This window comes from Ixodes scapularis, unplaced genomic scaffold (assembly GCF_016920785.2).
Source record: "Ixodes scapularis isolate PalLabHiFi unplaced genomic scaffold, ASM1692078v2 PGA_scaffold11__112_contigs__length_91849675, whole genome shotgun sequence".
Classification (NCBI taxonomy): Eukaryota; Metazoa; Arthropoda; class Arachnida; order Ixodida; family Ixodidae; genus Ixodes; species Ixodes scapularis.
This window is the reverse complement of record NW_024609837.1, coordinates 78,945,760-78,969,241: the sequence shown is the minus strand read 5'-3', so window position 1 is coordinate 78,969,241 and position 23,482 is coordinate 78,945,760. Positions and strand designations below refer to the sequence as shown.

At 45.7% G+C, this 23,482-nt stretch overlaps 1 pseudogene; it reads left to right on the top strand.

The window, feature by feature from the left end:
- The window catches only part of LOC8030038, a 68,110-nt pseudogene extending 46,800 nt beyond the window's left edge, over nt 1-21,310 (top strand).
- The last annotated feature ends 2,172 nt before the right edge of the window (nt 21,311-23,482 follow it).

Below are 23,482 nucleotides of genomic sequence, written 5' to 3'. Positions count from 1 at the left end.
TTTCTGGTAACAAGAATGAAACAATTTTTTTTTTTTATGTTTAGCGCAATTTTGCATTTATCACGCCTCAGTAATAGGGACTCTGGGCCACGCCTCAGGGCATCAAGATGATAAACGTCTTGAACGCTTCCATAAAATATTTTCTACTATCTGATATCTGATCAGTATACACCGCAATCACGCCGTGACTATGCCTATACTTCGTTTCACCTTAGGTGCGAGCGCGGCCGATGTTATGAGCCGAAGGGCCAATCAAACAGCGCAAAAAGCGCAGCGTCATGGCGTGCTCTCTGCGCTTGATGGGACTAGCCGGCGAGGGCGCACACACAGGGAGACGGCAAATATCAAGCTGGTCCTATCAACTGCGGAGAGCACGCCATGACGTTGTGCCTCTTTCGGTGTTTTATTGGCCCTTCGGCTCATAACATCGGCCGCGCTTGGACCTAGGCTGGAACGAGGTATACCATGCTTCCAACAATCACGCCAGTGTTACTTGACTGCTTCCACATACTCTCATTCGCGACGACGGCCACTGGCCGACTGCGGAGGATTGGCCATCATTTGCCGGTCAACAAAGGTGCCATGTCAGTGCCGCTGCACGTGGAAACGTTCCACTGCGTATCTGCTGAGAGCACGAAGGTGTCACATGTCAACCAAGATACCACCCGGCAGCTGCATATTAGAGCAACATCTGAGGCTACCCACTTCTGTCGACACGGCAACCACACCGTGACTATGCCTAGAATGCTTCCAGCTATCACGCAGGTATTATGGCTCGTTCACACATGCGAAATACGCATTCGCCGCCGGCTGAATTCGATCGCCGAAAAACGATCGGGGCGTTCACATTTGTTGCCGCCTGCGGAGTGCGTGGCCCAAGCGTCTCGCAGTTTTCCGAACAGACGAGGGAGCTGACGAGAGCTCCCAAACCTCCTCCTTGCCCGCGCGCGTCTCGTCGCCATCGTCGCAAGCTCGTCAGCGGGAATCTGACGTAAGCAAGCGCCACTTCCCTCATGTGTTCTGATTGGCTTGCGGCGAGAGAAAACTTTTTTCCGGCGTTCAAAATTGGTTTTATGCCTCGTTCACACTTGCAAAACTGGCGGCCGGATCCGCGAGAATTCTGACGCGCGGTGACGAAAGCCGGCAGAATTTCCGGCGGAGACCAAGATCGCTCTAGGGACCAATTTTGAACGCCGGAAAAAGGTTTTTTCTCGCCGCTAGCCAATCAGAACGCACGGGAAAAGTGGTGCTAACTGACCTCAGATCCCCGCTGACGAGCTGGCGGTGATGGCGACGAGACGCGCACTGCAAGGTGGAGGTTTGGGATCTCTCGTCAGCTCTCGTCTGTTTGGAAAACTGCGTGACACTCACGCCGCGAACTCCGCAGGCCGCAACAAATGTGAACGGCCCGATCTTTTTTCGGTGATCGAATGGTGTCGGCGGCGAGTGCTTATTTCGCAAGTGTGAACGAGCCATCCAGAGGGATTTTGCTCTCCGCCGGAAATTCTGCCTGCTATCGTCGCCGGGCGTCAGAATTCTCGCGGATCCGGCCGCCGGTTCACAGGTGTGAACGAGGCATTACGCGGTTGCCTCTACGTTATCTCAGATGCGACGATGGCTACGGCAACTGACCGACTACGAAGAATTGGCGGTCATTTGTCGGTCGACCAAGGAGCCGCGTCACTGCCGTTGCACGTGGACAAGCTCTACTGTGCATCTGCATGGAGCACGAGGACGTCATATGACAACCATTTGGGGGGGGGGGGTTATGGGGATATTTATACAGCGTGTAGTTGGTCAGCCATTAAAGTTGTGACGAGTCACACGCTGTAGATGAGCAATTTAGCCAGTGCAGTACAACCGCTAGCCTGGGGTCTTTAACGTGCACCACGCAGTAGTGATACACGACCGCACGCCGCTACGATGCTCATCCAGATCGAAACGGGCAGGGGTGGGACTCGAACTCAGGATCCCTGGGTTCTGATATGACAATCAAGAAACCGCCCGGCAGCTGTATGTAGGAGCTTCATCCGAGCCTACCCAGTTGAGTGGACGCGGCAACCATGCCGTGACAGTGCCTAACTTGCTTTAAAGGTCACGTAAATCGGTGACCGTAATTACGGTTTTCCTAATGAGTGTTCGTTTCTTAGTGCTGCCGTGCCCACGCGTAGTCTTTCAGTGTGCATATTATTATCTGTCAGTGATAAACCTGTTACTGAAACTATCCGGTGATGTCGCGGAAAACCCTGGACCACTTGCAAAAGAGCTGTTAGTAGGTAATAGTTGAAACTAAGAATGACGTCATAACAAAAATCGCGAAAATTCAAGAGAAACAGACCTTCTTTGAAGCTAGCAACTTAATTGTGCAAAACAGGTTCCTGGCATTCGGAAAAAAAAAGAAAAAAGAAATATTAGAATTCATGATGAAACCAGACACAGATTTGCAAGGTAAGAAAGTGTGTTTGGCGAACAAAATGTTTATATGAATAATCTATGGAAGATCTAGAGAGTCGTTTACGAAGGAATAGGCTCATAATTAAGGGTATCGAGGGAGAACCACGAGAGAGCGTGGATGAGCTAACGAAAATTGTGAATGATGCTTTATCGGGCACGAGCTTGAACTCGAGCTTTGTGGGACCACTTTACAGATTGTATGCAACCTTGTATTCGACACCTAATTTGTTCCCAAATGTTTAAAAGAAATTAAAAAAAGACCGTGGGTTTCACCAGATGTCATTGAAGCGAAGATAAGGGTCGTGCCAGTAAGGTGTGTTCACGAAAGTCAGATGATACTAAAAAGACAAGTGTTAAAAAGACAGGTCCCTCGGGGCCATACCATCTATTTACCTCCATGGCTTGCATCACGTTAACAAAGCATCAACTCGATAGAAGAGTAAGACAAGATCGAAGCTCTCGCTGTCCCATTCCATTTCTAGTCACCCCTGAAAAAGGAGTCAAGTCGACCCCGAAACGTTGGAAACTGCTTGTTTCTGAGGTTTTCGTTTGAGTTTTCTTTTTTTTTCGGATTAAACACTACTGTGTTCATTCACTGCATGCCGGCATGGTTTTTTAAACATGAGCCGACTGTACCGCTTTATTTTTCCTTCCTTTGCGTGGTGTGAATATGCGAATGTGCTTTCATTGTGAATTTTTAAAATTATTATTATATATCTTCCAATCCGGTAACAGCCCCGTGGTAGGGCTAAGATAAGCAATAAATACATAAATAACTGAAAGGCTAGAAACATTCACATTATGCACATGGAGGTGATGCTTTAGAAACAGCGTGTCGCTTTACTAGTTCCTCATCCCCTTACTCATGCGGAACACCAAAAAAGGGGTTAGCATTTTCCACTTGATTTGTTTTCGGTAACGGCCGTTTTTAACCAAGTCACCACCACTTAATTCCAGTGTATATTCTTGGGGTATACTGTGTGTTACTATACAGGCATAAAATTTCACAGCTTTCTTTACGGGGCTCAGAGTGAAACCAAAGAGCCCGCTTGAGAGCGAAAGCAGCACTGGTACTTGGTTGCCATGAAGCGGGTGCGATCGTCTGACGTAACATTCCTCTCGTGGAACATAGGGCGTGCTTAGTCCCGCATGAAAATCTTATATCTGGGCCACATCTGGCCATATCAAACATTATATGATTATATGCGGCCTATATACAGCCTTATCTGGCGTATACAGGTATACAGACTTATCTGGCGTATATACAGCCTGATATGGCGTATATACAGACTTATCTGGCACATATACAGACTTATCCGGCGTATATACAGCCTGATATGGCATATATACAGACTTATCTGAAGTTTATACAGACTTATCTGGCGGCCGGTTTTCAATATATTAAAAAGTAAAAAAAGTAAAAAAATTCTTTGTTAGGAAACTCTGAATGACTCATTGTTCGCGAGCTGAATATTAGCACAAATAATCCCAAACTTCAGCTTTTACAAGCTTAAGTTTGAGATTATGTGTGCTAGTTTTCACGAGAATTTCAATGTAGCTTAATTATTTCAATTACATTACGTCTGAATAGACAATTTGCAAAATCCCCCAAGCGCGTCGGCCCCTACTCGAAAAATCGTGGGGACGATGTTTCTTTAGCTGCCTCGTGATCGAAAATTTCGAGCAATTCTATGGTTACACAGATTTGAGTGTAATTCGGAGTCACCCTGAACACATGCTGTACAGAACCCAAGTACCTGCCATACAACTTTTAAAATGTCCCGCCAATGTCAGTACTGTGTATTCCGTCCAACCTTCAACCTGGATGAGCTGCAGACATATCTCTTACGTTCTTATCATTCTCGTACAGCTTCAGAGGCGCTGATATTAAGTTAGAAACGCTAAAAATGTCATAAACAGCTCCGCTGAATTTGAGCTAAATCCTGGTTTTGGTTATAATTTCTCGGCTTTTAAGTGATTCCTGCCAAGACAAAAATCACGAGAATGATAATATGGTAAGAGATTTCGGCGGCTCAGCCTGGTTGAAGGTTGGACAGAATGCACAGTATCATAAACGCTGCCATTGACGAGAAAATTTAAAAGTAATATGACAGGTACTTGAGCCCTATGGGACGCTTGTTCAGGGTGACTACGAATTACACTCGAACATGTGTAACCATGGAATTGGTCAAAACTAGCGATCACAAAGGAGCTGAAGGATCACCGTTTCCATAACTCCTCGAGTGCGGGCCGGGGACTGGTGAGAGTTGTAGACAATAAAAGTTATAAAGTGCCTATTTCAGGTGTGTCCTTTTGAAATGCCTGGCCAGATCTGGAATTTCCTTACTTAGTCAGATCTGGGATTTCCATACCTGGCCCGGGTTATCAGGTTATATCTGGCATTATGAGGATATATCTGGCAGATATACCATATCAGGTTATATGTGGCCAATTTTTGATATGGCCATATCTGAAATGTTCAGATCTGACCAGATATAACTTTTTTGTAAGGGGTTGGACAGGTATATTGAGGAAGGAAAGCCAGCTAATAAAAATTCATGCGAAACCAAACCTTTGACAGAAAAGCGAGCTCAACCACGCTGAATTAAAAACAAAATTTTATTGCTGGCACAGTGCGGGTAGCGCCGTTGCTGTGGCTGCATCGACCTACTTACTGAAGAAAAAAAATTAAAAGCCCGTGCAACATGAAAAATTAAAAGGTTAAAACTATTCTCTTGTATGCTCGAGCGGCTGCACGGCAACAGCGGTGACACAACACTTGAATCTCTCATTGTTCGCGTAGAAACCAGCTGCAGAAAGCACCACGTCTCGCTTTTAGAGCTAAACAATGGGCGCTCTTAAAATTCTAAGATTCAGCGTCTTGGCGAAAAAAAAAAAAAAAGGCCAATTCGTAAAAAAAAAAAAATTCTTTTTTTTGCAATTTTGAATTTTATGAAGTCCAATAATTAGGGTTCCTTACTTTCGGATAAATCTGAAAACTTTAGTAAGCACACCCGCGGAAGAATTTTCGTTCTTTCAAGTTAATCTGATCAACCCCAAATTTTAATGTACCAACACAAAAATAAAAATGACGGTGTTTTATAATTACGTCTGGTCAGCGCATACTGTCGGAGCTTCTGACAAAATGCCACCCCAGTTTTCTTTCAAATCTCGGATCATTTTTTTCCCGCTTATCTTGTTAACATTCATTCACTACAGCAGGCAGTTTAACTTGCGGGTCACGAGAAGAACATTGTACAGGATTCCAGTTTGGGCGGTACTATTTTTGATTCTTAGAGAAAGGAAGGGTTGTGTTTCCTACCAGTGAAAGTTATGAACCATATAGATTTCACAAAAGGTAGAAGAGAGGATGGGCAGTTGAATTTGCTTTACCCCTCCACCCCGCGTTTCCGCAGGGTAGGTTGATGTATAGGGTGGGATGCAATACCAGCTTCCCAGCGACTACCTCCAGGAGTTTGTTTATTTTAAGCTATGGACTTTTTTCGAATCAACACTTGCTTGCAACTGTTGTCGGGGGAGAAATTTGCACTGCCAGTGGCACTGGGGCCAGCGCTGAATTAAGCTGAATAAAAATCAATTGATACAAGATCATAATCATAATCATCTTTATTTGCTCAGGAGAGCCGCGGCACCGCAGAAAGGCAACAGCCCGTACCAAGGAGGCCCGCGGTGACGCGTCTAGTGAAGAGGATTATGTGATGATGTAATATACAAGATGAAAGTTCTGATGATTAGGATATGCGTGTTAGGCCTAACAGCATTCTTCGCGGTTGTGATCTTCGCGGTGCTGCCGTTGGCTGCTTACTTCTAGCAGGCCGGTCTCAAGCACCTGGAGTGGGCTCCTCGCGTGTCCGACTTGCAGAGTAGCCAGCCGAATTACCGGCGACGCAGGGAATTCATCACCCCCGCGGGCGGGCTCCAGGGGTTGGCGCCGGTGTTGGCCGAGCGGCGGTCTTTACGAAAGCGGGCCTTGGTGTCTTTCAGCTTGCGGTCCAGCTTGTAACTGAGCAGTCTGAGCACCATGTCGATCGAAGACATGGTCTGCGCAACTTGTCCGGCTGGCTTTCGGACGATCGAAAAGACAGTTCTTACGCCCAGTTGGCTTCTTCTTCCATTCTTTTGAATCAAGCACACGTTTACACCCGGATACTATTTTTTTTTTTTTGAAAACTAGGAAACACTAAATTTCGAAGAATTTTCGGGGAATTTGAAATCTAACAAAAGTAACCTTTGATAAACTAAGACTTTTTGTCAAAAAATTAAGTCCGGAATGCACCCGCAGAACTTGACGAAAAATAAACTCCGAAAACACGGCATCCCCAAGTCGGAAAGAGAGGGGGACGCCTGAACAACACCACATAAATGACGAAGCCGTAGTGCTGACATTTTTGCGTCACCAGTAAAGGTCAATGCTCGACACTGTTTGGACACAAGTGCTGCGTCAGAGCTCAGTTTCAAGTCAAGTTTCAGCCGAAAGTTGACGGAATCGTAGTGTCTAATCTTTGCCTCCCTTTTGCCTTCGCTGATGACGCCATCTCATTCCGCACTACGGCTTTGTTATCTAGGAGGTGTTGGCTTCGAGTGTTAGGGAATGAGAAAATGGAGAGGTAGGGGATAGGGAGGAGGAGGATGAAAGGAGAAGAAGAAAGGTGGAGGTAGATGCAGAGGGAGTGGGAAGTAAAAGGAAGGCAGTTGGATGTAGGCGGAGGGGGAGATGGGGGTGGGAGGGGATGGTTGGGAATTTGAGGTAGGTAGAGAGGTTGAGAGGGGTGCGGAATTGGATATTGGTGGAGAAGAGAGGGGGACGGGATGGGGAGGTATGGAATTGTAGTAGGGAGAGAGGGAGGGGAGATGGAGGAGGAGTGAGTGAGAAGTTTGTAGAGATGGAGCAGAAAGGAGGAAAGGTAAAAAATTGGAGTTAGGTCGAGAGAGAGCGAGAGATGAAGGGAGAGGTAGGAAAGTGCAGCTAGGTGGAGAGGGAGGGAGTAGAGGAAATTGTATGTAGGTAGAAAGGAAGGAGAGAGGTAGAAGGAAGCAGGGAGATATAGGGAACTGGAGGTGGTTGGAAGGAAAGGGGGATGGAGGGAGGGGAAGCTTTTGCGAAGCGGGAGAGGGAGTGGAGGAGAACGAGGTAGGAAGAGGTAGGGATTTGGAGGTATGTGGAGACAGAGGGGGAAGAAGGGAGAGGTAGGAAATTGGAAATAGGTGGAGAGCGAGGAAGAGGGAGGTTGAGGTAGGGAATTGGAATTAAAGGGAGAGGGGGAAGATCGAAGGAGGAGTAGGGAATGTAATGTAGGTGGAGAAAAGACAGAAGAATGAAGAGGTATGAAATTGCAATTAGAGAAAGAGAGAAAGAAGGACGAGGAAGCAGGAAGATTTGTGTTAGGTGGAGAGGGAGGAGGAGGGAGGGAGATGTAGGAAATTGGATGTAGGCGGACATGGAAGAGAAGGGAAGAGAGGGAGGAAACTGGAGGTAGGGGCAGAGGGATGGGAGAGAGGGAGTGTTAGGAAATTTGGGGTAGGTGAAGAGGGACAAGAAGAAAGGAAGAAATGGAAAACGAGTAAAGCGGAGATGGACAGAGGAGAGTGGAAGAGGAAAAGAGGTAAGAATATTGAGCTGAGAGAGGAAGGACGGAGGTGGGAGGGAGGGTCAGAAGTTGTGGGGAGATGGAAAAAAGGTATGGAGTTTGAGGTAGGTGGAGAGGAAGGAGGGAGAGGGAGGGAGAGTAAAGAAGGTGAATTGAGAGGGAGTGGGAGATTGAGGGAATTGGAAGTAGTAGAAGCAGAAAGGACAAGAAGAGCGAGGTAGTACACGGCAGCTAGGTGGCGAGAGAAAGAAGAAAAGGGAGAGGTAGGAAATTAGAGATGGAGTGGAGAAAAAAAGGAGGAGCGAGGGAGAGGGATGAAGTATAGGTAGGCAGAAAGGGGGGAGAGGTAGAAGAGGGGACTCTATCGTTCTCCCTCCTCCTCCTTTCCCTTCCTTATCCACTAAAGGAACTGTTAGGGGGAGAGGTAGGGAATTCGGGTCCGTGGAGAGGAGATAGGGAAGGACAGGGGTAGAGAATTGCAGGTAGGTGGATTGGGAGGGGATAAGGAGACAGAGGAAGGAGATTGGATGAAAGTAAAAAGGGAGGGACAAGGAGAGAATATATCAGGGGGTAGTTGCCTACCTCTTGTTCGCACCCAATCCATTTCTTTCCCTCTCGCACCCTCTCCACCTACCTTCAGTGTTTTTACCTGTTCCTTCCTCCTCCTCAACCCATCTCTCTGCACTGGGGAGGTATGGAATTGCAGGTAGGTGGAGACAGAAAGGGAGAAAGGGAACATTAGGGAATTGGAGGTAGGTGAAGAAAGAGGGGGATGGAGAAGTGGGGAATGGCAAATAGGTGGAATTGAAAAGGGGAAAGGAAGGGTAGGTTTGGAATTGGAGGTTGGTGGAGGACAAGAGAGGGAGAGGAATGATGCTATGGTGGGTGGAAAGGAGGTGAGGGGGATGGAAACGGAGTTAGGAAACTAGTTGTATGGAGAGAGGGGAGAGGGAGGATTAAGGAGGGAGATGTAGGATATTAGATGAAGCTAGGGAGGGAGGAGGAAAGAAAAAAAGGGAGGGAATAAGATGTAGGTGAGGGAGTGAGTGGAAGGAAGGATAAGGTAGGAATTGGAGGTAGGTAGAGAGACAAGGGAGGTGGATGAGAAGAGAAAATTGCTGTGTAACGTGACGTATATGTTCTCGCCACTCAATTCAGCAGAGAAATGTAATTTTTTTATAGGTCACGTGAGGTCAATTTTTCTCTGTAAATTTACCGTTGAAACTGGATTTGTGCTTAGGTGAAGTGATCTCAAGTTTTTACTATATTTGGGGGAAATTGGTTTATGGGTCACGTCAAGTTTTCCGATATGCTTAAGCAGAATGTTAATTTAAATTTTACGTAACATGGCGCAAATTTTAGGTAACATGCCGCGAAAAAAAAAATCGGTCAGTGTGCATCTACTCGTTCCTCGTCCATTTTTGAGCGTTTTATTTTAGTTTTTTTTTAATAAATGCAGGGCTTAGTTTATGTTTTAGCCAATTTTTCCGGCGCATTTGGTGGGGAAGCCAATACCTTTGTAGGTCGCGTGACGTTCATTTCTCCGCTTTGTGTATGCATAATCTGACGTTAAGTCACGTGACTTCAATATCAGAGGGGGTTCCAATAAAAAGAATTCGACGCTTTAAAAAGTTGCAACACCCTGAAAATAATGACAGCATAAATTCACCAGCTCGTTCAAGCCTACGTCTGAGCGACATCGACCAATAAGACCTGAACGTAAAGTCCTGTGCCTTTCTCCCCCAACCGTCATCAAGAGTGGATCCTCGAAACGCCGCCTTAAGCACGCCAGCGCCACCAAGACCGTGTCTTAAAGCGTCAGAATGAGTGCATCGCTTTAAAGCGTTCACCCTTTAAGAAAGTCCAACACTCCCAAAAAAACATTTTGTTTCGTGCTAGACGTTGAAATGACATAGCAGGCATTACAAAAAAAATTGTTTCACTATAGAGGTGCGTAGTTTTTTTTTTATATATAGAAAATAGAAATACGAGGCCCAATTTAGAGTTCTCGCCAGTCCACTGTGACGTAACAGTGTACCGCAAGGGGTCGGGGCGGTCAGAAGGGAGGCATCGACATACGTCACTAAAAGTGGGTTCGCCGGAAGTCACGTGAGTTTCACTCTTCGTGCTCTCCGCGACCGTGCCTAAGACTTTTTAAAAAAATGTTTTTTGTGCTCTTCGTACGAGCGATCGTAGACAACGAAGTTTCAGTTCCACTATACTTTGTTTCACCTTATGTTGTACCGCAGCAAAGGCTAGAAGCGCGACCTCATAGCGTTGGCAGCCGCTCTTAAGTCACGAGAGCTTGTGCCGCCGAGATGTGCCCCAGAGCAAGGAGCTCGCGCTTGTAGCCTTTCCTGCGGTACATCATATGGTGAAACAGAGTATAGCTCTTTATCGCTGCACTGCTGGGTAGCTAAACTCGTGGAGCAAAACATTCTTCGCTTTCTGACGTAGAGGGGGGAGTGACCAAAAGAACGCCTCAAAGTTTCCTCCTCCTTGCGCGCGCTCAACTTCGCAACTTTTGACGAAAAATCCCCCGCAATCCCTAGGCGGTGCCCGAGAGCACGAGACAGCGCGGGGAGGCGAGCGTTCACGCCGCTCGCTGTACGTTGTCTTTGAGCTCTTGAGCGCCGACAATCCCGTCAGGCCTCGCCCAGGCAAAGAGTGAGAGCAGACGACGAGAGTTCGTCTGCTGCGATGCGGCATTCGCACAGCGGAACTGAAAGGAAAAGTTGGTTTTCTGCTCGAAATCGCGTCCCGCGGGCCACAAACTCAAACGCGAGCTTGAATTGTAAGCGTCTGCTATTTCACGAACGGAGGAATCGACGACCCGTGTTTTATTTGCAAAATTTGAGTCGCTTTGTTGCCGTACTGTCGCTGAAACCTACCAGCATGTAATGAAAGGCCCAGGACAAACACAGAGGCCGCGAGATCTCGCATCATCTGTGTGCGGGTGAAAAGTGAAACATTTTTCGACAAAGCTCCCAGAGCAGAAACCTGTGACACATTCACTGAGCGTCCGGAAATGCTAAACATGGAAACGTTGCCTGAGGCTCAAGCTAAGTCGTATTTGAACGGCAGCTATCTTGCCCCGTCGTATTTTGTTTTGAGAAAGCTCTCGTTCTCAATGCCCTCACCAGGGAAATAAAAAGTCTTACGAAACGTATTGCTAGCTGTTCTAAAGAACTAGATTTAAGCCTTATCCTTTCAGTGGTTCACTCATAATACTATGCTTAAAACGAAGCAAGCTCTTACGATTTCAGTGCCATCAATTTTCTCAGGTGTATGCTGCTTTGTAGTCAGCTGGTTTTGGAAACTTACGCCGTCTGTAGATATCTCTGACAGCCGAGTTCCTTAATTGGAAGTCATCGCAAACATCATTTACACGTTGCAGCAACCAACATTTATAGATAAACGATGGCAGCGACTGCGCTCTCACATTCCCCCCCATCACGTCGAACAAGAAGGCACTAGCTTCGGTTTGAGGTCAGTACTTTTCTACAACATCTATGGCGACAGCATCAGTCTGCACACGGTGCATTCGGCAAGCTCGTTCGGGGCCGGTGTTCCGTGCAGCACTCCGCGTGTGTAATGCATTAGAACTCTCAGAGTGCAAGTCTGGATCGTGGATCGGGAGCTCGTCACTGGCTTCACCGGCGGCCATTGCTTGACAACAGGCAATACGCCGCGTCCTGTCTAGTTCTCCCTTCGTTTCTGTCCTTGTTGTTTTGGCCTATTACACCGTGAGGCGATACACGCAAGTCTAAGGGAGAAACACGCAACAATTGGAAGCTTGTACGCGGTGCTCGAGGGCGAGCATTTTATGACGTGCAGCGATGATTATATCGGGTTCTTGGAGATTAAATAGACATTCGTCAAACGTTGGAACATCAATTTAAAGAAAAAGAAAAAAAAAAAAAAAAAACGGGCCGGATCACCACCGGCTTTACCGACGTCGCTTGCTTCTGTTGCTAAATAAATGGCACGTTCAGCGACTGAACGGCACGCTCCGAGTTTCAGTTTGTCACGGAAGCCCTCACAGCAGTTCAGAGAAAAAGCTTTCACCATGAAGCACTATGTACAAGCGGTTAAAACGATGCGAACGTCCCCAGTAAAGGCCTTCTAACTTATCGTTTGCTGAGCTTTGATGACACCGAAATCACGGATGACTCCACAATAACTCTCGGTAACCCTTGTCTGATTAAACACATCACAGTTAACCCCCAACAAAGTCGCCCTGGACCCTCAACCATACAACATTTATTTAAACAAGATTGGTATTCTAACGCGTTAAATATTCTTGCCCACAATATTAATGATTATTTGCGGAAACACGATAGAAGTTTCATGATCGAGAACAACCTACTAACGTAATAAAATTGAGTTTTCCCGTTTATCCTATAGCATGCTTTAGATCGTGTCAAGCGATGACTGCCAGTGGTGCCACTCGACCCCAGCAATACAGGCCTGTATCCACAATCCAGCCTCCTAAGAGATCAGTGGTGCCAGCGCTATGCGCTATTAGACATAAATCGTTTATTTGCACCGGTACACCCATACCTGCCGGATGTCGGGACGAGGCGCAAAACTGTACACATCACGACACTGTTAGTGCGAACACGACATCGGTGCATTTTCGCATTTGACTTCTAAATAGTATTAGCGAGCACGAAATTTTATCACTTACATTATATAGAAGTAAATTAGCTCTTTCCGTAGCAATAGCAACTTGGAGGACATTTCTTGGCTTAAAAAAGAAAAAGTGGAAAAACCGGCGATCGCTTGTTCGCGCTAACAGTGTCGCGCTCTGTACATCCGGCCAATATTGAAAGCCGGTTTTCTGCCGAAATTGCCTCGACACTCACCAAGAAGCAACGTGCTGTTTCGGCGACTCGTTTGTGTAATATATTTGTTCAGTCATATTATAGGGTCCCGGGCCACTGTGTACACCCCAAGAAAAGATATGTACTGTGGTAATTACACCTTGTCAAGAAGCAGGCACGTAGCCAGGATTTTGTTTAAGGGGGGGGGGGGGGGGGAGGGGCTGGCCTTTGCCCCCCCCCCCCCCGGCTACGTTCCTGATGAGAAAGGGTATTGTAGTTTTCCATCATTATAAAAAGGTGGAGTGCATTATCACACGTTTTACGAAACGTGTTTAAAAAATCACACATTTTTGAAAATGTGAGGTTTACATTTTTTATTTGGTTTATTGCTACACTTATTAGGATGTTAGTTATGGGACACCCCACTTACATGTATAGCCTGACGAGAAGGGGTATCGTAGTTTTACATCTTTATAAAAAGGTGTAGTGCCTTATCATACGCTTTAAGAAACGTGTAAAAAAATCACACATTTTTAAAGGTGTGAAGTTTACATTTTTTTAAGGTCTATTTCTACACTTATTAGGGTGTTAGTTATGGGACACCCCACTTACATGTATAAAGGTGTGAAAATGTTTAATGTGTATATACCTCTAACGGAAAAAATATATATTTCATGCGATTACATCGCGTGCCGATGAAACGATCTGTCGATGACACGTCGTTCGATGAACTGATTTGACCGCCAATGAGTGACGACTGCCATTAAAATTTCGGGGAAATAATTCTACCGGCTGCCGGGAGACTGGACCCTACCCAAGAATTACCCTGGTTCTTGTTTGTTTTTCAACATTGTGAATTGTATACCAGCTTATTAGTACCTCATCGGATATTAAGAAAAAAAATTAAAAAGACGATGGCAGCCGCAAAAATTTTGACAGCCCGGCTCACAGTCACGTGGGAGACTGACAGGTGCTCGTCAGTCGCCACCATGCCTTGAAAGCTACCGGTTTCGAAGAACCGGAGCGCGCAGAGAACTTGTGGTTCCACGGTCATGGTAGACGCGATTGTCCGCCGCCTCGAAGTCCGGGCGCCGAACGAAGCTCGTTGCAGAGTCAACGCACAACGGCTTTCGATAGCCGGTACTGCCGCCAAAAGTCGTCATCGGGGAGTTGAAAAGCGTCCCCGGTGGTCTCAGTAGCGACGCCGAGGGTGGCGGAAGATAAGCTCGGCCGCAGCGTACGGCACCGCCATGTTGACAAAGTTTAACTTCGCCTCGATCCGAAGCGAAGATCTCGAGCTCAAACCACGGCTCTCACAAAGTTCGGAAACGTCACTTTGACGTCAGCGACAACTTCGAGAAACGAGGTTTCTTTTTTACACAAACTTCGGGGGGATTTTGAGCGTCAGCAGTTTCCCTAGGGATAATCTGCAAAACATTAATTTTAGCTTGGCGTAGGAATGTAGGGACAAATGGGCGCTACGTCATCGGCGAAGCCGTTCAATCAGCGGGCTCCTCGCGCCCCTCACGCGCCGCACGCGCGCCTCGATGAACTTTGCTACATTCTGCCTCTCTCAAAGAAATGGGCGTTCGTTGATTGACACCTCGCTCGGCGCGACGTCAGCGTCGCGAGAGTCCAATTGGCGCGTTCCGCAAACTTCGGGCATAAAGTTGTGCTTGACGAATTTAGCTACCTTGGTTAGCTTGCGTGCTGTAAATGTTGAGGTCGAAGAGTCAGTGGATCGAAATTATGGAGGTCAATGATGAAAGCGTTGCGAGTACAAGCCAGAGTACGAGCGCCTGCCGCCAGTCCGATGATAGAGAGCTATACTGAACACAAAACATGCTATCAAGTTTTGAAAAAAAAATTTAGAACGCTCGCAGATGTTAGGATTGCTAGCATACGACAGGCCCGATCGCAGTGCTGAAGGTTCAGACACCGAGCTCGTTGAATCATCGGATACTCTCCAGGCTGAAGATGCCTGCCGTCTAAAGAATACGAACTGGTGAGTGTATTAAGTACAAGTAAACGCCAAGCATAAAGTACGTGTTTTGTCTAGAACGGTGAGCAGAACTTGCTTACTAGGTGCACATGCAGCCGATGCGTCGTGATGCCTGAACTCAAGCCTCTTGAGTGCCGCTGCTGCAGGGAGTTGGGCAGGAAACTTACAGACCTGCAGTAGAGGTCTCACATCGAGACCTATGAGTTTTAGTAAACTTCGCCTAGGGTTGCAATCTTCATCACTAAAGTGCATCGAGCATATCCATCGCCTACCCACGGATTCTAACAGCTGTCCTGCGGGGAACACAGTCAGCCACCGGTCCATCTCTTGCATGTCTCTCGGAAACACATGCACTGTGATCGCTTCTTCAGTTGCTGAAATACCGGGACAGTCCCTCACACAGTACCTTCTAGGAATTGTATTTGATCACGTCAATTCACTAACTCCTCCTTTTCTACCTTTACAGCAACATTAAGCGATGAAAAGCAAATAAAAAAAACCTTGTCTGCTTGGATCGCTCGTGGAGATGCGGCGAATAACAAAAGTATTAAAAAAAAAATATTACACGCGCTCGCGGGGAGCACGAAAAGGATACAACTCACGTGAATTCCGGGGATGCCTCTTTTCTGACTCCCCCGACACCTTGCGGTGCAATGTTACGTTACAGTGCTCTGGCGGGAACTTGGAACCCTGCCTTGTATTTCTATTTTTTATAAGAAAACTACGCAACTCTATAGTGAAACAATTTTTTTGTTATGTCCTGATATGCCATTTCAACGCCTAGCATGAAAAAAAAAAAGTGTTTGGCGTGTCAGAGGCCTTTCAAGCTGAGACTGGAAGCTCCGTCTTCAGCTTTCTGGCCTTGCCTGCACAAGTGTGAACGCGCAGGCACGCGCAACCAAAGCACTCCGGAAGCCAGCTAGCTCGCGCTGAAGGCGGAGCTTCTAGTCTCAGGATAAACGCAGTATACCACGCGGCCACGCCGGGCTCAAGCGTCTGCCGCTTGGCAGCGCACTCTTCGTAGACCTTCAGCGCGTTTGCCGCTCGGGTTAGGCCGGGGATACGTTTACGATCACGTCTTGCGTCGATCTTGTCTTCTTGGCCTGCAACGATTAACATCTTCAACTTCGAGTATTTTGTAAATCACATACGATAACTGACAAAAATATATTTAAAAAGCGATGCCACTGGTGAAACCTAGCTGCTATTTGGAACTCCAGGAAAACGGACGGAAACTAGCGGAAAAACACCGAACTGTTCAGAACAGGTTCTTTGGGGATTTCATCTCGTCCTTTGTGAATTCCACGATCGCATGTTTTTTTGTTGTTTTTTTTTTTCTTGTAGCTGGCGCGATGGCAAGCTTCGTTGGTTCTGTCTAAAGCAACTAAAACGGTAACAACGGCACGCCGCAGGGGGAACTGCGACCTCAAAATGACCTCAGAATGAAATACGCCTCGTTTTGATTATCATGTTGTGTTGGGCCAAATCTTGTTGCGCCGGCGGCTCTGTCATTACTAACGTGCCTGCATGTTGCCTAGGTCAGGGTTAAGAGCCTACAGAACCGCATTAACCAGATTCTTCTATATCAATGTTCATCCGCGCGGGGAGAAGCACAGTAGGAAGTCATTCTACTGCTTCCGCGAAGAACGCTGAGAATATCGAAGCTCACTTACGTCAATAAACCGCCACAGGTCTGAAACGTAGCGCGTAGAAATCGAGACAAACCATCTTGTATCCCGTCCTTGCCAGCCTAATCTCGAGCTTTGTGCGTTGAGCTAGCATATGGCCATGCCGGACATGTTCTCGGCAGCCATATTTGTAGAGGTCAGCGACTCCTATAGGCTGCCGGAGCGTCGAATAGTCACTGACAAGGTGAGAAGGGCGGGAGCTTCATTTGTCCCGCCTTCAACGCGAGCTTCTTACGTTGAACAAGGCTTCGGGAGAGCGCGTGCTGGTAGCCGGGCGCTCAAAGTACATGGTCTGCCATATTTGTTAGCATAGCCACCTCTATACTCAGAAATCCTGGCAGTTCGACGCCAGAGCCATGGAGTGCCCAGTCACAGATTTGGAGCCTAAAGATCTGGTAGCACAAAGAATCAAAGAGCCATTTCTCGGGAAACCTGGGCGTCAGCGCACAGCTTTTGCAGCCGCGAGGACTCGAAACACACATGTTCGCTCGGGGGAAGTGTGTTTCGGCGACTCGCCGCAGCGGGGCGCCAGTCACGTAGCTCTTCCCTCATCCACTGTCTGCCGTTCCACCTTTTCCATGTCGGCGGCGTTTCTCTTGACGACCTGACAGCCTTTGTCAGTATACAAAAGACTATGGCCTGGCCGCTCAGTCCTTGAACCTCACTGTCTTGGCCGCGTCAGCGCGGTTCTGCAGCCTCGTGTTTTGATCTCGATCCGAACTAAAGGTTTGACTCGTTAGAATTTGAAAACGTATTCATGACCAGCCCGTGTATTCTGACGTCATTCGGAACGCAGGAGTTGCTGGGTGCTCGAACTCAGTCGTGTCTCCCTATCCCCTCTCCTCCTCCCCCCCCCCCCCCCCCCCCCAAAGTTGCAAGTGGCAACGACTGCGAGACACTATCTGTTATTTTGTTTTGTTTTGTTTTGTTTGTCTGAGGTGGAGCGTGCCTCTACAATGCGTTGGTTTGTGTTTGACGGTCCGGAACTTCATCAAAGACGCAACTCACCCCTGCCACTAAATGGTAAACTCTATACACAAGAAGTACCTTTCGCTCCTCTATCTATCAGATCGCCCTTCGCCCGCTGTCGCGAATTTCATAGGCGCACTGAAATTGAGATGATTGCGGCTGTTTTCTCCAGCTCATGGAGGGGTCGTGGTTTCGATTTCAAGGTCCGGTGTAAAAATGTTAGCGGCGATTTTGGCCATGAACGTTTTGTGTAGCGCTGTGCTCAGGCAAGCTGACATCGTTTAGAAAATGATGTCGACTAGTACACGCAATGCCTATCCAAAATGAAACTGCTAGATGCCGCACCATGACGCAACTGTCTTGTTGCATTTTTGAGAAACACTTAACAAAAAAGCAGAACATTCGAAAGGAAGCATTAGTCGTTTGCGGAAAGAGCATGCGAAAAGCATTGAAATGAAATAGCTGTGCGACCGACAAGTCACGATGCAACGCATTTTTCAGTGGTGTTTCCAGAACAAATAACTCACTGCGGCTCTCTGAAACGCTGGGGATTGAATTTTTACAACGGTTTTATCAGGAAAGGTGGCATGCCATTGACCTTTCTTTTTTTTTTTCTTTTTTTTTTTGTGATCGTGATACTTTTTTTGCACTGCGTGGATATCAGTCCTTTCCTATGGTTCGATTTTTGAGCTGAGTTACCCTTTAAGAGTGTAGTCGGCGACGTATAGGCCACCTGCAATGCTGTTTTGTTTGGCACCATCTAGCGACTGAAGCAAGAAATATTGGGTACCCCTGGGAGTGGCGGCTGCATTGTTCAAACGTGAGCTTTTACTCTGGTGGCGCCGCTTAGCCTAGTGTCTGAAGCAAGAAATACTCGGTATCCCAGGAAGCCGTGATCGTGTAACGTGCCAGTACAGCGGAAGCTAGGGCCCTGGCGGGCCAATCGGAACGTGACCGCGTATCACCGGAGCGCGCCTCAACCCCGAAGAAGTATCAGTCTTTTCGCTGCGTCATGTTCCAATATGTGCGTTGCGCTCATATACGCCGCGCATTTCGAAGGCTTCGGCACGCAGTGTGGGGCTTATCGTTCACCCTTTGCCAAGTAACAGCGAGACAGAGTATAACTGTGCGCTCTCACCCTGCTCGCGCCGCCTGGCCGTTGCCGGCTGGCTATACTGATTCGTGTAATGGATGGGTTGATTGTAGTCCAGGTAGCTTGCCAGATCAAGAGCTAACTTGGAGCAAGCTTGACAGTGGGTCCAACTTGGCCTAATATGGTTTTACTCCGACCGGCTGAAAAGAAAATATCTCTTTTTCGTCCAATAGCGTTTCTTAGTTTTGGTGATCGCTGGGGGCCTGTCCTTCCACACTTCTGGATTCACCTGTGTTGGTGTCATGTCGCCCCCAGAAGCTTCCGTCCTCCAATCCCTGGCCGTATAACTCACCTGTATAAACCTCACTTCTCTACCTAGCATCACTTTCTTAATTATATATGTTGAAATTGAAATTAACCACCCTTACATGTGTCTAATCACAAAGAAAAAGACAGGGTTAGGTGCCTTCAGAGCACAACAAAAACAGAACTCTAACGATGTTTCAGATGAGGGCTAATCATAGAATAATTCCATCTGCCACTGAGTCTTCACCGTAAAACCAAACTTTAAACTGCATATGGTGCGTCCATGTCAATCAATCAACATCCACTAAATATTGGGAGCCTCGTCTGTGGTTTAAGCCTCTAACTCGGCAAAATAAGGGCAGTACTTCTTAAAGTCACGAATCCCAAAATGCAAAACTCGTCATATTACTTTTATCCAACTTCCACGAGAGTCAAAGGAAACTGACCTGCGTTCAATAAATAATTAATTAATTAAATAAATGAGGACCAAGAAACGATTTGTTGCTCTTCTTCCCTATAAGCTACAACGAAGAAATGTCTAAAGCGTGGTGCAATGTTTTGTTAAAGTGAAAATATTAAAATAAAACATTCACTTTATTCAAAAGCAGAAAATAAATTAAAAAATAAATATGGCTCAGTATGCAGGTTAACGTTTTACAGTAGAAGTTAAGAAGTCATTCTTATGGGGTTTTTGTGGCATTAATTTGGACAAAATAAGGAACGAGTGCAAGCAGAAAACCGTTCATCTTAATATTTGTGTTGTTTTTATTGTTTAAGACACCTCAACGGTCTAAAACGCTTTTTCACGAGCATTGGTTCAATTCATGCTGGTTAGTAGAAATTTTATGGTTTTATTTGTAACCTACGATAAAGGAAGGGTTTTTCATTGATAAGTTTACAGAGGAAATGAACCACCTCGCTGTAACCTAGTTTTAAAACAATGTTAGAGCATGAAATACTACTTTTTTAAAAATTTATTTAAAGTGAGTGTGACCTCTGTGTCCCTTTCCATGTGTGAAGAATATAATTAGCTTATACTTGTAAATTCCTCACAAGTTTCTTCTTTTGTTTTCAATTTTACACACGGTGAAGGTATAGTCATATCAGTATTCAGCCGAAAATTATATAATTTGTGCCGTTGTATATTTTTGATTGTCTGCATTTTGCGTGTTCAATGGGCTGAGTTGCGAGTCATGGAAAAAAATAATATATGTTTTCCTTCCAGATATAACTATGGGGGACATACTTGCAAGTGCACCATTCGGTCAAGCGATCGTCACAGTGCCGCTCAGTGGATTCGCATTAAGATTTATGTTCGAACATTCCGTAGCCAACTTCAGCTACGAAAACAAGAAAGGAGAATTTCTTCAGATTTCTGGTAAGAAGCCACATTTTAAAAGCAATGCACGCAATACGAACATGCAAAAAATGCTAAAATATATTAAAGTTCTCGTCTACTCTTTATAAGTTCAGTTGCAGATCGCGACTTATGACGATCAAAATAAAACCTTTCATTCTTCCAGGCGCCCGTGTCAAGTATAACCTATCACTGTCTCCATGTAACCGTGTCACATCCCTGAAAGTACTATGCACCAAGTGCCTTGTACCCGTTTATGAGAACGTAGTTGACGACAAAAACTATACAATCGTTACCAATACTTTCGTAGCCAAGGGTGGTGATGGATTTGCCAAAGCTGAAAACTATGGAGAAGCCGGTGAGACATTTGCATTTCATCTTATTTTTAGTGCACTTTAATGTACATTTTAAGAGGAAACGGGTGTTCACCTTATAGTTTTCGCTTGCAGCACATTAACATTTTGGGCTTCCCTTATGTCGACAGCGTTCTTTTTAGATTCAGTCTGACAAAACATCTCTAAAGGTGTTTTCCTTCCCTGTATTTTTTTACTGACATTGTTAAAGTTTGTTTCCTCCTTCTGCCCAAGTCTTGGGTTAAATATATCGTGTCTTCTTTTTTTTTTTGCATCCTCACGAATCACCTATGTTTTTCTGCAGATGCAAATTAATTTTTATTAAACTGTGCTTGAGGAAGTTACGTAGATGCGCATATATTTCTAGAGTCTAGAATATAAGTTAAACAACATTTCGTTAGAGCCTGGAATATACAAATAAACCGCCAAACGGGATTTCTTTATTTCTTTCTTTTACATTGAGTCATTTTGTGAAATTGCCCAGTAAAAGAGTCACTTATTGTATCCTGCATATTTCCATTATTCTTTACAGGTCCCATTGATCTCGATGTTCTTGTTGAATACATTGGTAAAATGTATTGAATACATTGTAAAATGTACCAATTGAAGGACGGATTATTATCGAAGGGAACGTCACGACACCAAGCATATAACCTAAGATAGATAAAAATGTATACAATCTTGACAATTTCGTTAGAAGGAGCAATTTATAAATTTTGGAGCATGCATCCTATACAATGACATATTGGTAGATGAATTTCACGTAGAATCAGAAATAATTTTGCTAACTACCATTCATAATGGCAAATCCGCCCCGGCACAGATCTTCAATTTATCGAATTACTTACACTTGATCTTACTGCACCCTTTGGGCCATCGTACCAAGGAAAGGAATAGAGAAAAAGTTCTGGAATGAACATGGCGAATATAATACAAGAAATAGTGAGGATGGAAACCGGTCCAGTCTCTTACAGTGCACAAAAAAGTATGAGTTATAGTATGGTGGGGTTTCAATTTTAAGCTGGTATCTACTCTCAAGATGGAGACTGCAAAGTCATTTGTATCGCTGCTTTTCAATTATTGTTACGCCGTCAAAAAGGTTAAAACGTACTTTTAACCTGATGTTTTACTCATCGGCTAGCCAGTAAGAAAAAAAATTAATTCGTCTTTCATTTTTGAAACCGTTTTACGCGGACGATAGTTGTTTAAATAGAATCTAGCACTTTGATTCATTATGTGGACAGCAAGTAGTCTGTCCAATACTTGCGGTCACGTCAGAAAGACACCGAGCTCTGATTGACTTTGATTGAAAGGACAGTGTGTTGACATGAATGCTAGATGAACTGAGGTCTACCCAGTTGTTTTTCAGCGAGACAATAAAAGCTCTGCGTCGCTCGCCATATCGATTCTGTCTAGTCAATTAGTTGTTTTTGACTTCTACAAAATGTTTTCCCTGTAATATTTTAACCAAGCACCATCTACACCAGCAATCTATATATTGGGTGTCTCATGCGAATTTGACGCTGTAAAATAACCGGACGAGATGCGCAGCAACCAAAAGACGCACAACGTTATCTGCTTGCTGCGCCAATCGAAAGATGGCGCCACAGGTTAACAGCCTCGCTAAGTTGGTCATCTGCGAACGTGCCCGACAATATCTGTAGTAAGTTTAATGCTCTCCCTTTTTTACAGGAGGACAACTACGCCTCGAAATTCAAGGCAGTACGACTGAACTATTGAGGCACATTTTTTTTAAGTTTGAGTTTTCTATTTTAAGGCCCCGTATTTTCCAGCTCGTTTTACAGCGTCGCATCTGCATGAGCCACCCCTTATGTTTTGTTTTACCTAAACCAACAAACGTTTTGGTTAAATGTATCTGCGGCACAAAAAAATGAACTTAATTTATGCAAAAGTTACTCTGACTCCAAGAGCAAGCAAGTGGTATCATTCCCTGCCATTCCTGTGCAGTCTTCGCTTTGAAATGGGCTAAGGCAATGAGGAGTTTCTCAAGTTCTCCACAAAGGACACCAGCGTTTTGTGGAAAATATACGTGCGTCTACTTGATATCAAACGAGGAACACTAGATGTCAACCCCCCCCTCTCTCCCCCCTCGATTCGAGTGTCGGTGTGAAGCTCGCTGGCTGAAGCCCAAGTAGCGCGTCAGAAAAACGCCTACGTCGGCACAAGCTTGGAAATCCTAGGGGACACATTTGAGCATATCAGGATTTCGCTCAAAGGCGTTAATGCAAAATAACTTTTTTGGCGTTTCTATGGCTTTTCTCTGGCCCGCCATGTAATTGCCAAAGGGCTGGTTTTGGGTCATGACTGGCAACGGGCGGTAGCAGGCGCCACCTAGCCTGTGTCTAAAAGGCAAACATATGGTTCCTTCCGCCCTTCTAAGCCAAATTTCTCACCCTAACTATAATCAGGTAGTGTGAGATATCACCTGGCTTATCTACCTTTAAGGGGTCGGGGAAAAAAACTAAAAAACATCCCCCCCGCCCCCTCCCCCCTGCCTCTTCTCCCCGGCGAGGGAGTGTGGCGACGAATAGGTTATCGTCCAATCTTCTATCTCTTCGGAATCCGTTGTGGAACTCACCCAGTATTTGCATATCTTCTGTGCATTCCTCCATTCTCCGCTTTACTATCTGCATAGTTAATCTGTATGTAACTAAAGTTACCGTTATTGGGCGATATGCCTTAGTGTTTCTTTGTTTCCTCGGCCTTTATATATTAGTCTCACTTTACTTAGTTCCCAGATATCGGATACCTCTCCTCCAATATTTATTTGGTTTATTATATGCAATAACTTTAAGTTGCTTCTT